Raw genomic sequence first — 12,536 nt, 5'->3', positions numbered from 1 at the left:
TCCATAACAAGTTTTGATTTATAGCAGGTTTTTAATAGATTTTCTACTTTTATTGAACTCATTGGTTAAGTTTGCCTAACGTACATACTATTCACTCAGATAAGTATTTTCAGAATTGTTTTTGTAATTTTCTGAATAATGCTAGCTCCCTTTTTAAAATGACTTGAAAATGCTCTTATTTGAGTGATTCCCTTTTTCCCCCTTGTATATGCTAAGTATAGTTAAAAGAAATGGTTTCTATACTTTAAAGAAATGTTTTACAATATTATAAAATTTTCCTTTATGAAGTTGAATTAAACATACAAGAACATTTCTTACAGCTTAGGTTAGGATGCTGATGCTTCTCAGGAGTGAAGAATTTTAGTTTGGGTTTCTCATTCCCTATTTTGTTTGGACCCAGCAGTGTAGTGGGTGAGATCTATTTAAAATAATTTTGGGAATGTAGTAGATTCGATTATTGGCCCCAATACTTCACCCTTTCATGCTTCCATACTTTTCCCTACAGTTCATCATAGCTTGCCTCTTGACTTTTTGTTCGACCATGTGTATTAGTTTTCTGGGGCTGCGGTAACACAATGCCATAAACTGGGTGACTTAAATGATAGATATTTATGTTCTTACAATTCCGGTGTCTGGAATTCTGAAATCAAAGTGGTGGCAAGATTGGTTCCTTCTGAGGGCTGTAAAGGAGAAACAGTTCCATCCTTCTCTCCTACTTTAACCAACTGAACCACAGCGATCTTGGAGATATGTGAGCAGAAACAAATGTTGCTTTCAGATATTTAGTTTGAACATGTTTTGTGATTTGGCAATTATTAGCAATACTTAACTGATACAGTTAGTATCTAAATTGTTTTCCTACTAAGTTTATTAGCTGCCTTGATATCAAAAAATTTTATGCATTTTATTTCAATATGATGAATGCTACTTTTTCTATTGTACTATATATTTAAAGATTTTAATAAATAAAATTTGTAAAAATTAAAAGGAATAACAAGAAAAATATGGAGGAATACCTTTTTTCAGTTTTACTTATCTAAAACCTTTTTAAAGAGAAAGGAGATATGCTTATGATTTACTGAGTTCACAAATGTTTTATTTTGTTATAATCCTCTCACTTTCACCTGAATTATACATCTGTTCATCCTAAACAAAAGAGTAAATACCTAGATAGTAGATTTTTTGTTAGCTAAACTACCCCACTCATTTCTACTTGGCAGAATCTAGAATTCTGAAAAGTAGAGGAATGTAGAATATTTAAGAAGTTAAAACATGCTGTGGTAGGCTAGTTTGTCTTTCAGGGATAGAGATCTTAGAAGAGCTATGTGAAAAGCTAGCATTCAGATGGAATGGTTTTTCATCCCTGGACCAAGCTTGTCCTCTTGAGTCATCCTAGCTAGAATATTTGTGGACGTTTTTTACATGAATCTTTGGAAGAGAAAACATGAGTATTAACTATAAGTTAAGGTGTTAAACACAACTCCAATGGGTACTCACTCTGCTGAAAGGAAACAACTATAAAGTGATGCATTTTTATCCAAGGATTTGCTCCTCTCCATAGAGATGACTAGAGATAATATCAGTTCCGAATTCATGAAATCACAGATTAATTTAAGTTCAACATACAAATGAGTATAAATGTAAATTATATTTGTATTATTACCTATGAAAATTTTTATCTATTTATTATTATCAGTTTCTGGTTTGAAAACTAAGAACATAGATAAATCAAAACCCATATTGTTTTTTTGTGTGTGTTTCAGTAGGGCTTCACAAGTTCAACTAGCCCTTATAAAGTAGTTGAAAATTAATTATCTAATCCCTAACTCTCTCCATAGATATAAAGATATAACTGCCATTTGGACATCTTTGCATGTCTTAAATTTCATGTAAGTCTCATGACTCATTAAATTTAGCCTATTACAAAAGACTTCATTTTCTTTTCCAGATTCTGTCTTCTTAATAGAAAAAATCAATACCATGGTTGACTTTCTATATTTCTTTGTCAGTTAATGGTATATGGTTTCACAGTAAATCATGTTTTCAAGCCAAAAACTTGCATTCAATCTCAAATCTTTCTTCTCTTTCCTATCCAATCTCAAGTATCTATTCTGTTTTACTGTTTTCTTATTTATCCAATTTCATTATTAATTTTGCATTATTCCTAAAATACACTGATTATCACTCCATTATTTTAAAATATTTTGACAATTCTTCCTTTCCTAGAATTAGACAAGTATCTTATATTTATCCAAATTTACGTACTTTCCCACTTCTGAAATTAGTGAACAATTAATGTGATTCCAGAAAATATTACTTGTGGTTTCCTGAACATGAGGTGTTTTTTCACTCACATATCTAATCTACTAGTATCAAAATTCAGCCATGCCCCTGCCCTGTGCTTTGCTATTTTTTTATTGAAGACAGCATCACTATCAGTCTTGGCTGTCTGGTAGCATCAAAAAATATTACATTCACTTCCAGTCTCCATAGCCAATGCAACTCCATTGTGTTAGTCTGTCTGAGTCAGGAGTTTTTGACCTCAACCACGTGCTATGCCCAGAACAAATTCTTACCCAGAAAAATCTGGAGACACACCCAGGCTTAGAAGTGAAAACAGGATGTGAGGTGTGCAGCTTTATTTCTGGGTTCTCTATTCTGTTCCTTTGGTTCGTGTATCTGTTTTTGTACCATTAACATGCAATTTTGGTCACTGTAGCCTTATAATATAGTTTGAAATCTGGAAATATGATGACCCTGGCTTTGTTCCTTTTGCTCTGCCTGGATTTGTGGATTTGTTTGGCTATTTGGGCCCTTTTATGGTTCCGTATGAATTATATATATACATATATATATATATATATACACTATATATATATTTTAATTTTATGAAAAGTGACATTGGTAGTTTATAGGAATAGCATTGAATCTGTAGAATGCTTTAGGCAGTATGGTCATTTTAACAATATTATTTCAATCCATGCATGTGTAATGTTTTTCTACTTGCTTATATTACCTATTTTTTCTTTTACATGTTTTGTAATTCTTGTAAAGATTTTTAACCTCCTTGATTAGATGTATTCCTAGGTATTTCAACCTTTCGTGGCTATTATAAATGGGACTGCATTCTTGATTTGGCTCTCAGCTTGAACATTATTGGAAGTGCCAGTAATTTTTGTATGACAATTTTGTATCCTGAAACTTTACTGAAGTCATTTATCTGTTCTGGGAGCCTTTTGGAGGACTCTTTAGAGTTTTCTAGATATAGAACCATATTGTTAGTGAAGAGAGATAACTTGACTTCTTCTTCTCTGATTTGGATGTGTTTTATTTCTTTCTACCCTGTTTGCTCTAGCTAAGGCATCCAGTACTGTGTTAAATAGAAATGGTGAGAATAGACATCCTTGTCTTATTCTTGTTCTTAAGGGGAAATGCCTCCAGCTTTTATCCATTCAGTATGATGTTGGCTGTGTGTTTGTCATTATTTTGATGTATGTGCCTTTAATGCCTAAAGCCATCTGATCTTCAACAAAGTCAACAAAAATAAGCAATGAGGAAAGGACACCCTATTCAATATATCAGGCTGGAATAATTGGCTAGCCATATGCAGAAGAATGAAACTGGACCCCTACATTTCATCATATACAAAAATTCACTCAACTTGAATTAAACATTTAAATGTAAGACCTCATGTTATTAAAAAAATCCTACAAGAAAGCCTAGGAAATATCATTCCAGACATTGGCCTTGACAAATAATTTATAATTCCTAAAAGGCAATTGCAACAACAACAACAAAAAATTAACAAGAGTGACCTAATTAAAGTAAAGCACTTTGACACAGCAAAAGAAACTATCAACAGAGTAAACAAACACCTACAGAATGGAAAAGAATATTTACAAACTATACATCCAACAAAAGCCTAATATCCAGAATCTATAAGGAGCTTAAACAATTGAACAAACAAAAAACAAATAACACCATAAAACAAATAACAATTGAACAAGCAAAAACCAAATAACTCCATTCTTGTCAAAGGGCAAGAACATACACTTCTCAAAAGAAGATATACAAGGGGCCAATGAACATATGAAAAAAATGCTTATCGTCACGAATCATCAGAGAAATGCAAATCTAAACCATAGTTACGTATTTTCTCACCCCAGGCAGAATCGCTGTTACTAAAAAGTCAAAAAATAACAGATACTGGCAAGATTGCAGAGAAAACACTTCTACATTGTTAATTTGAAGGTAAATTAGTTCACCCCCTGTGGAAAGTAGTTTGGAGATTATTCAATGACCTAAGAGTTGAACTATCATTGACCCATTGGTGGTTATATACCCAAAGGAAAAGGAATTGTTTTGCCAAAAGACACATGCATTCATATGTTTATCACAACACTATTCACAATAGCAAAGACATGGAATAATGCCCATCAACAGTGGAACTGATAAAGAAAGTGTGCATACACACTATACTGTACAGCCATAAAAAAGAAGAAAATCATCTCCTTTGCAGCAACATGGATACAGCCAGACGCCATTATTTTATGGGAACTAATGCAGGAATAGAAAACCAAATATGTCATGTTCTCATTTATAAGTGAGAGCTAAACATTGGGTACACAGGGACATAAAGATTACAACAATAGACACTGGGTATTACTAGGAGTGGGAGAAGGGAAAGGGCTGAAATACTACCTATTGGGTACTATGCTTACTACCTGGGTGACAGGATCATTTGTACCTCACACCTTAGTTTCACTCAATATACCCATGTAGCAAACCTACACATGTATCCCCTGAATCTAAAATAATAGTTGAAATTATTAAAGAAAAGGTAAAAAGAAAAATACACCCCTAGAAATAAATGGAAGCTTACTTTCTAAAAAAGATTCATCATTAACTCTTTCATGTTGGCTGTGTGTTTGTCATAGATGGCTATTATATTGATGTATGTTTTTAATGCCTACAACCATCTGATCTTCAACAAAGTCAACAAAAATAAGCAATGAGGAGAGAACACTCAGAAAATGAATAAGTTTGACAGAAAAAGAGAGTTCGTAAGCAAACTTTGAGAACTTACTAGATGTTGCTTTCTCAAGTAGGCATCAATAGTCTCATAGAAATATAGAAATATACATGCCTAAGAAGTAAAGAGAAGCTTGCTTTCTGAGAAAGTCATCGTTAACTCTTCAATTACGTTAAATGGAAGAATTTATGGTATGAGATGCTTTTCTAAGCAAAAGTTTACAATACATTAAGAGAACATTCTTCTTTTTCCTTGGGCCCTCATTAGCTTATAGAAATATCCAGCTGTTAGAAGCCATCCTTCTCAGTAAACTAACACAGGAACAGAAAACCAAACCCCACATGTTCTCACTCATAAGCAGGGGTTGAAAAATGAGAACACATGGACACAAGGAGGGGAACATCACACACTGGAACCTGTCGGGGGGTCCGGGGGCAAGGGGAGGGAGAGCATTAGGACAAATACCTAATGCATTCGGGGATTAAAACCTAGATGACGGGTTGATAGGTGCAGCAAACCACCATGGCACATGTATACCTATGCAACAAACCTGCACGTTCTGCACATGTATCCCAGAACTTAATAAAATAAAAATGGAAAAGGAAAAAAATTCAGCTGTACAGGACAAATGGAGTCATGCTTTCTTTCAAATGAATCATACACTCTTTTCTTTCATTGAATAAGAATTTCATACACAAACACAAAAAAGGAGTAAAAACAACCACCTCATAAGGGCTGTATCAATTTATATTCCTACCATCAGTGAATGTGGGTTTATTGTGAATACAGTTACTAATATCGTGTTGTTTACTTGAAATTTGGTAAGGGAGTAGATCTTAAGTGTTACCACACACACACACACACAGGCACTCACACACACACCCCACAGTTGTAACTATGTGTACTTATAGATGTGCTCGTTAGTTTGTTTTTGGTAATTATTCACAATATGTATGTATATTAAAACATTACATAGTACATTTTGAATATATAGAATTTTTATGTATCAATTATACCTCACTAAAGCTAGGAAAAATTTAAATAAAATGAAATACAAGTCAAAATAAATAAATAACTAGAAACGTATCCCATCTTCAAAGTTAAAAACGAATTATAAATGGAAAAAACAAAACAAAGCAACACAGAAAACAACCACCTACCTTGCAGTGGGTGTCCTGATGGAGTGCATTTTGTGTCCTTTAGTAAACCCCTATTTCAGTTAGGTTCATCTCAAACTTTAGAGATGTTTCAGTAACATAGACCTTCACAAGAGAATAGCAAGAGGTTTCTTACTTTTCTGAAAATTTGGTTACTCCTTCTTCTTCTTCTTTTTTTTTTTTTGAGACGGAGTCTCGCTCTGTCGCCCAGGCTGGAGTGCAGTGGCGCGATCTCAGCTCACTGCAAGCTCCGCCTCCCGGGTTCACGCCATTTTCCTGCCTCAGCCTCCCGAGTAGCTGGGACTACAGGCAGCCGCCACCACGCCCGGCTAATTTTTTTGTATTTTTTAGTAGAGACGAGGTTTCACCATGTTAGCCAGGATGGTCTGGATCTCCTGACCTCGTGATCCGCCCGCCTTGGCCTCCCAAAGTGCTGGGATTACAGGCGTGAGCTACCACGCCTGGCCGGTTACTCCTTCTTTTTAAAATTTAATGTGCAATAAAACACCATCAACCACTGGTCATTATCTGTTTATGTGAGCCAGCTTCTTTTGTCAATGTGTTTGCTTTTAATTTTCTGGAGTTATTCTCACAATTGTCTCCTATTTTAACCTTGAAGGTGAAGAGACAACCTCCAAGGAACAACAACAGGAACTGTTCTTTTTGTAACTATTTTTATTTCTTTGTTTCCATTTGTTTCTCATTAGTTTGAGGAGCTTTGAAAGGCATAGGAAAGCTCTATGTATATCCTAAATGTCAGTAGAGAGATCTTACATCTTATCTTAATGAATCAGGGGACATTTAAACACTTCACTCTTACCCAACTTAGCCACAGACAACATGGGAAAAGGGCATTCACAAAATCATTGAAACCTAAGGCCATGAAATCTATATTTTCATGAATATATTTAAGAAATAAGTAGAATTAAGGAAAAAAGATGGTGGGTAACAGCCATGACACAGACAATTTATTTTATGAGAAATACCCATACTGAATATGCTTTATTTAAAACATTAATCATATGTATAAATATACCAGAACAGAAAAGAAATGCTTAATTTTCTCCATTTGTCAGATATACTGATTTTTTTTGTACATTATAGCAAATTAAAAGTGTAAGTGCTTAATGAAGTCATTTTACAAAGCAAAGTTAGATGCACATGGCAATAAGTTTAGTTAAGTTTCAATCTCATAGAAGCTGATTTTTATAACAAATCCTTTGGGCTACATTTTAATATATAGGCTCTCAGCCTGCCTGGCAAGATCACTACAAAATTTGATACAAATCAGCACATTCAAAAAATTAGGAAGTAAATAACTTGGTTTTATATAGTTCAAGACATTATTTCATATCTTAAGCAAAAAAATAAAATAAAACAGCTGAGCTTAAAATTTGGCAGGCACTCAGTCCTTAATCTAGAATATTTACTATATTTAAAGCATAAATTAAATTTCTTGCATCTGGATACATTATAAGGAACTGGATGGCATCCTAATGTAACTTCTCTGGGAACAAATGAATTCCCCAACCAGCTAAATCAGCCAAATGATTTTTTTATAGATTTATCTTTGTTAATAAGGCAAAACAAGCACTTTCCAAGTGTAGTATATTATTTGTTGCTACACAATTTTTTCCTACAACTTTTTACTCTTGCCCACACAGCACATGTGTAAGCATTGAAGGACCTACAGGAAAAGTTTCCTCTTTATCTTATAAATGACCTACTGGTATATGCACAGAAATAAATCTCAGCATCTGCCCTAGAACTTAGGACACCAACATATCTCTCTGACAGATAACTTTTAACTTATTTACAAAGATAGATGAGAAAGTAAAGCAGGTATAGCAGAATAGAAAGTTCAAGGCCCTTGTTACACTAACTCGTTGAAACAAAGCAATATCTTCTCTATATCTCTTTACTTTTGGAAGGGAATTTGCTATTTTTTAAATTGATATTTTTTGTGCATGTAGTTATCCAATCGACACCCTTAGAGAGCCAAGAAATATTAAAATATCAATAATACCATTTTCATTCTGTATTAGTCAATTTTCATGCTGTTGATAAAGACATACCCAAGTCGGGATAATTTGTAAGGAAAAGAGGTTTAATGAGCTCACAGTTCCACGTGGCTGGGGGGGCCTCACCGTGGTGGCAGAAGGTGAAAGGGATGTCTTACTTGGTGGCGGAGAAGAAAGAATGAGAGTCAAGGGAAAGAGGAAACCCCTTATAAAATCATCAGATCTCATGAGACTTATTCACTACGATGAGAACAGTATGGGAAATACCTCTCCTATGATTCAATTATTTCCCACTGGGTCCCTCCCACAACACGTGGAAATTATGGGAGCTACAATTCAATATAATATTTGGGTGGGAACACAGCCAAATCATATCACATCCATTAGATTCATAAATAAAAAGAAAATATTGTAAAAATAAAGATTATGATAAATGGCTACATTTAAGCAGTGATTGTGGAAATGTACATAGTAGTCTTACTGTAGGGTAATTTAATAAATAAAACATGCTAGAATTTTCTGTAGTATTTGCATATATGATTCCATATATTCTGTATCTTAGTAAAATAAATGTGAACATGTGCAACCATAGAACTGCTGTGATATCCATTGAGGGGAGATGTGTGTGTGTGTGTGTGTGTGTGTGTACAACGTGTGGAAAATTATATGTATGTATATACAGTATGTATATATATAATGGGGTACTTATATTTATCTATATATGAAATGGGGAAATTATAAACAATCTAAAAGCACAAACATATGGAATTGATTCAAAAAGTCATAAAACATAAATAACGAACTTTAAAATATGAAAGACAGCAGTTTTCCAAACTTCTTACCAGCTGTATTCTCCCCACCCTATGAGATTGCATGTAGTGCTCAATTCTCTATCTAAGGATGCCACTCCTTTTTCCCTAACACAAAGGACACCCCATGAAGCATTTCCATGGAACCCAGGGGCGTGCTGAAACTCTATTGGCGAATCGCTGTTACAGAACACTATTTAGTAACTCTACATCTACTCAAAATATGTGGCTTTAACAAATTAAACACAAGTTACAAACAAAAAAATCATGCACAGACAGTTCCCAACTTATGAGAGCTTGACTTATGCTTTTTTGACTTTATGATTATGCAAGTGATATGTATGTCTCAATACACAAGAATGTATTCAATAAATTACATAATATATTGAATATTTTATTATTAAATAGGATTTGTGTTATATGATTTTGCTGAAATGTAGGCTAATGTAAATGTTCTGGGCACATTTAAGGTAGGCTAAGCTAAGCTATGATGTTGGTAAGTCAGGTGTATTAAATACATTTTTGGTTTTGGATATTTTATACTTACAATGGGTTTATCAAGATATAACCTCATAATAAGTTGAGAACCATCTGTGTGTATGTATATCTTTAGAAAAAAAACTGAATCCTTATGCTAAAACAATTAATAGGAATTATTCCTGGGAGGTGACTTTTCTTTTGCAACCTTTGCAAGTTTTTGCATTCAGTTTTTTCTCAACGGTCACCTTCTTGGTAGGCCTTCCTAGATTACCCTATTTATTGTTTTATTTATTTATTTGTTATTGTTTCTTTTTTTCTTTTTCAACTTTTAGTTTATAATGAGGGTACATATGTTAAGTTCGTTACAAAGGTACATTATGTGATACTGAGTTTGCGGTATGACTAAATCTGTCATCCAAGAAATGAGCATAGTACCCAATAGGTAGCTTTGCAGCCCTTGGTCCGTCCACTCCCACCTGCCCCCTCTAGTGGTCTCCAGTGTCCATTGTGCCCATCTTTATGTCCATGTGTACCCAATGTTTAGCTCCCACTTATATGTGACAACATGCCATATATTGTTTTCAGTTTCTGGTAATTTCACTTAAGATAATGGCCTCCAGCTGTATATATGTTACTGCAAATGACATGATTTCACTCTCTTTTATGGCGATATAGTATTCCATGGTATATATATACCATATTTTCTTTGTCTAACCTGCCATTGATGGGCACCTGGGTTGATTCCATATTTAACATACAGGTGCATGTATCCTTTTGGTAGAATTATTTATTTGGGGTATAAAATCAGTAATGGGATTGCTGAGTTGAAGGGTAGTACAATCCTTAGTTCTTTGCAATATCTCCAAACTGCTCTTCACAGTAGCAGTATTAATTTACATTCCCACCAACAGTGTATGAGCGTACCCTTTTCTCTGCAACCTTACCAACATCTTGTGACTTTTTTATAGTAGGCATTCTGACTAGTGTGAGATGATACATTATTGTAGTTTTGATTTGCATTTCTCTGATGATTAGTGATGATGAGCATTTTTTCATGTTTGTTGGCTACTTGTATGTCTTCTTTTGAGAAGTGTCTGTTCATATCTTTTGACCATGTTTTAATGGGATTGTATGATTTTCTTTGTTGAATTAAGTTCCTTGTAGATTCTGGATACTAGACTTTTGTTAAATGTATAGTTTGCAATTTTTTTTTCCATTCTGTAGGTTATCTGTTCACTGTTTATAGTTTCTCTTGCTGTACAGAAGCTCTTTAATCTAATTAGGTCCTACTTATCAATTTTTGGGGTTTTTGTGCAATTCAGGTAAGCCTATTTAAAACTGCACCCACAGCCAATATTTCTGACCTATTTAATCTGCTCTACTTTCTTATTTTCCCCATAACACCTAGCAAATTTATATAAAATTTATATTTTATACAATAAGTAAATAATGATGTACTTATTGATTTTTTTAATATGTGTTGTTTTTCTCCACCATAGTAGAATGTAAACCCCATAAAGGAAGCAAAATATTTTCATCACTGATGTGTTTTGTGTGCCCAGCAGTGCCTGATACATAGTAAGACATTAAATAATTAGTTAACAAAAGTTTATTTGTTCTGTATGAATATTCTTTAATATATTAATTTTATTTAAAATAACTTCTTTTCTTTGAATTATCTTTGTTTGGAATTCATAGAAAGTCCCTGGCTCTAGGAAATTCAAGGAAACTTGGTTATTTATGAAGCCATGACTTAATGGATAACATCTAAACATCATTACAGCATCACAGAATTGCTGCAGAGTTATTTGTTTAGCTTATATAAAATAAATATACAACTTACAACACTTTAACTATAATTTGGCTTTAGGATGAAAATCATTATGAATCTTCTCCTAATTGTTTAGGAATTATGTAATAGAATAGTATAACTGTATGAGGAATAAAATGCTAGGCCATTGATCTCAAGATCATTATTAGGTAATATGAAGAATTCTTCAGCTATGATGAAAAAGAATACATGTTAAAAGTCAGCCATAGGGAAGTTATTATTTTTCATAGAGTGTCTATATGTCTAAATTTTCACATTACTGTTCTAAAGACACCGATCTGTTAGAATAGCATTGGCATTTATTCTAAGTTAATCATTATTTTAAGAAGACTGTGTGTAGAAAACTAACCATTTCAAATTGGGACAAACGACAAGAGACTGTCACGTCCACCTAAACAATAAGGAAATATTCAATAAGCATTTTTAAACCCATCAGAGCTGTAGATAAAAATAAAGTCGAAATGTACAAAATTCCAAAGTAGTACAATCCTTATTAGGTGAGAAAAGATGAATGGCCTTATATTTCCCTAGGAAGGCATGGTGGAAATAGAAATAAACCTGTCAGAGATATTACAGGAGTAAGGGGGGGAAATGCAAAAACGTTTATTTTGTTAAATTTTTAGTATGATACATTTTCAAACTTAAAGAAAAGCTGCAATAATAGTACAAATATTTCTGTCTCTCCTTAGATTGGTCTTTTGTTTATATTTTACCTCATTTGCTTTATCATCTACTCTCTCTCCTCCTGATCTATCAATCTATTTACATATATATTTTTTCCTGAAACATTTTAGAGTAAGTTAGAGGCATTTACCTGAAATCATTCTGTGTGAATTTCTTAAGAATATGAACATTTCCTTAAATAACCACAGTCTAGTCAACAAAATTAGTATAATTATCAAAATCCAAATAGCCATTCTATAGTTAACCTTGATAAAATTATACTACCTAACCCACAGTACATATTCAGATTTTTGTCAGTTTTCCTAATAATGTTCTTTGTATACTTTTCTTCCCTAGTCCATGTTATGCAATGCCTTTCATTTTCATGTCCCTTTATTCTTCTTTACTCCAGAATAGTTTCTCTGTCTTTTTGTGTGTATGTTCCTTGATGTTGACATTTTTTAAGAGTACAGGCCAGGTGTTTGTTTATTTGTTTTGCATAATATTTCTTTATTTGCCTTTGCTGATATTTCCTCATGATTA

The sequence above is a fragment of the Pan paniscus genome, chromosome 6 (genome assembly GCF_029289425.2).
Source record: "Pan paniscus chromosome 6, NHGRI_mPanPan1-v2.0_pri, whole genome shotgun sequence".
Taxonomy (NCBI): Eukaryota; Metazoa; Chordata; class Mammalia; order Primates; family Hominidae; genus Pan; species Pan paniscus.
Note: the sequence above shows the minus strand (reverse complement) of the source record.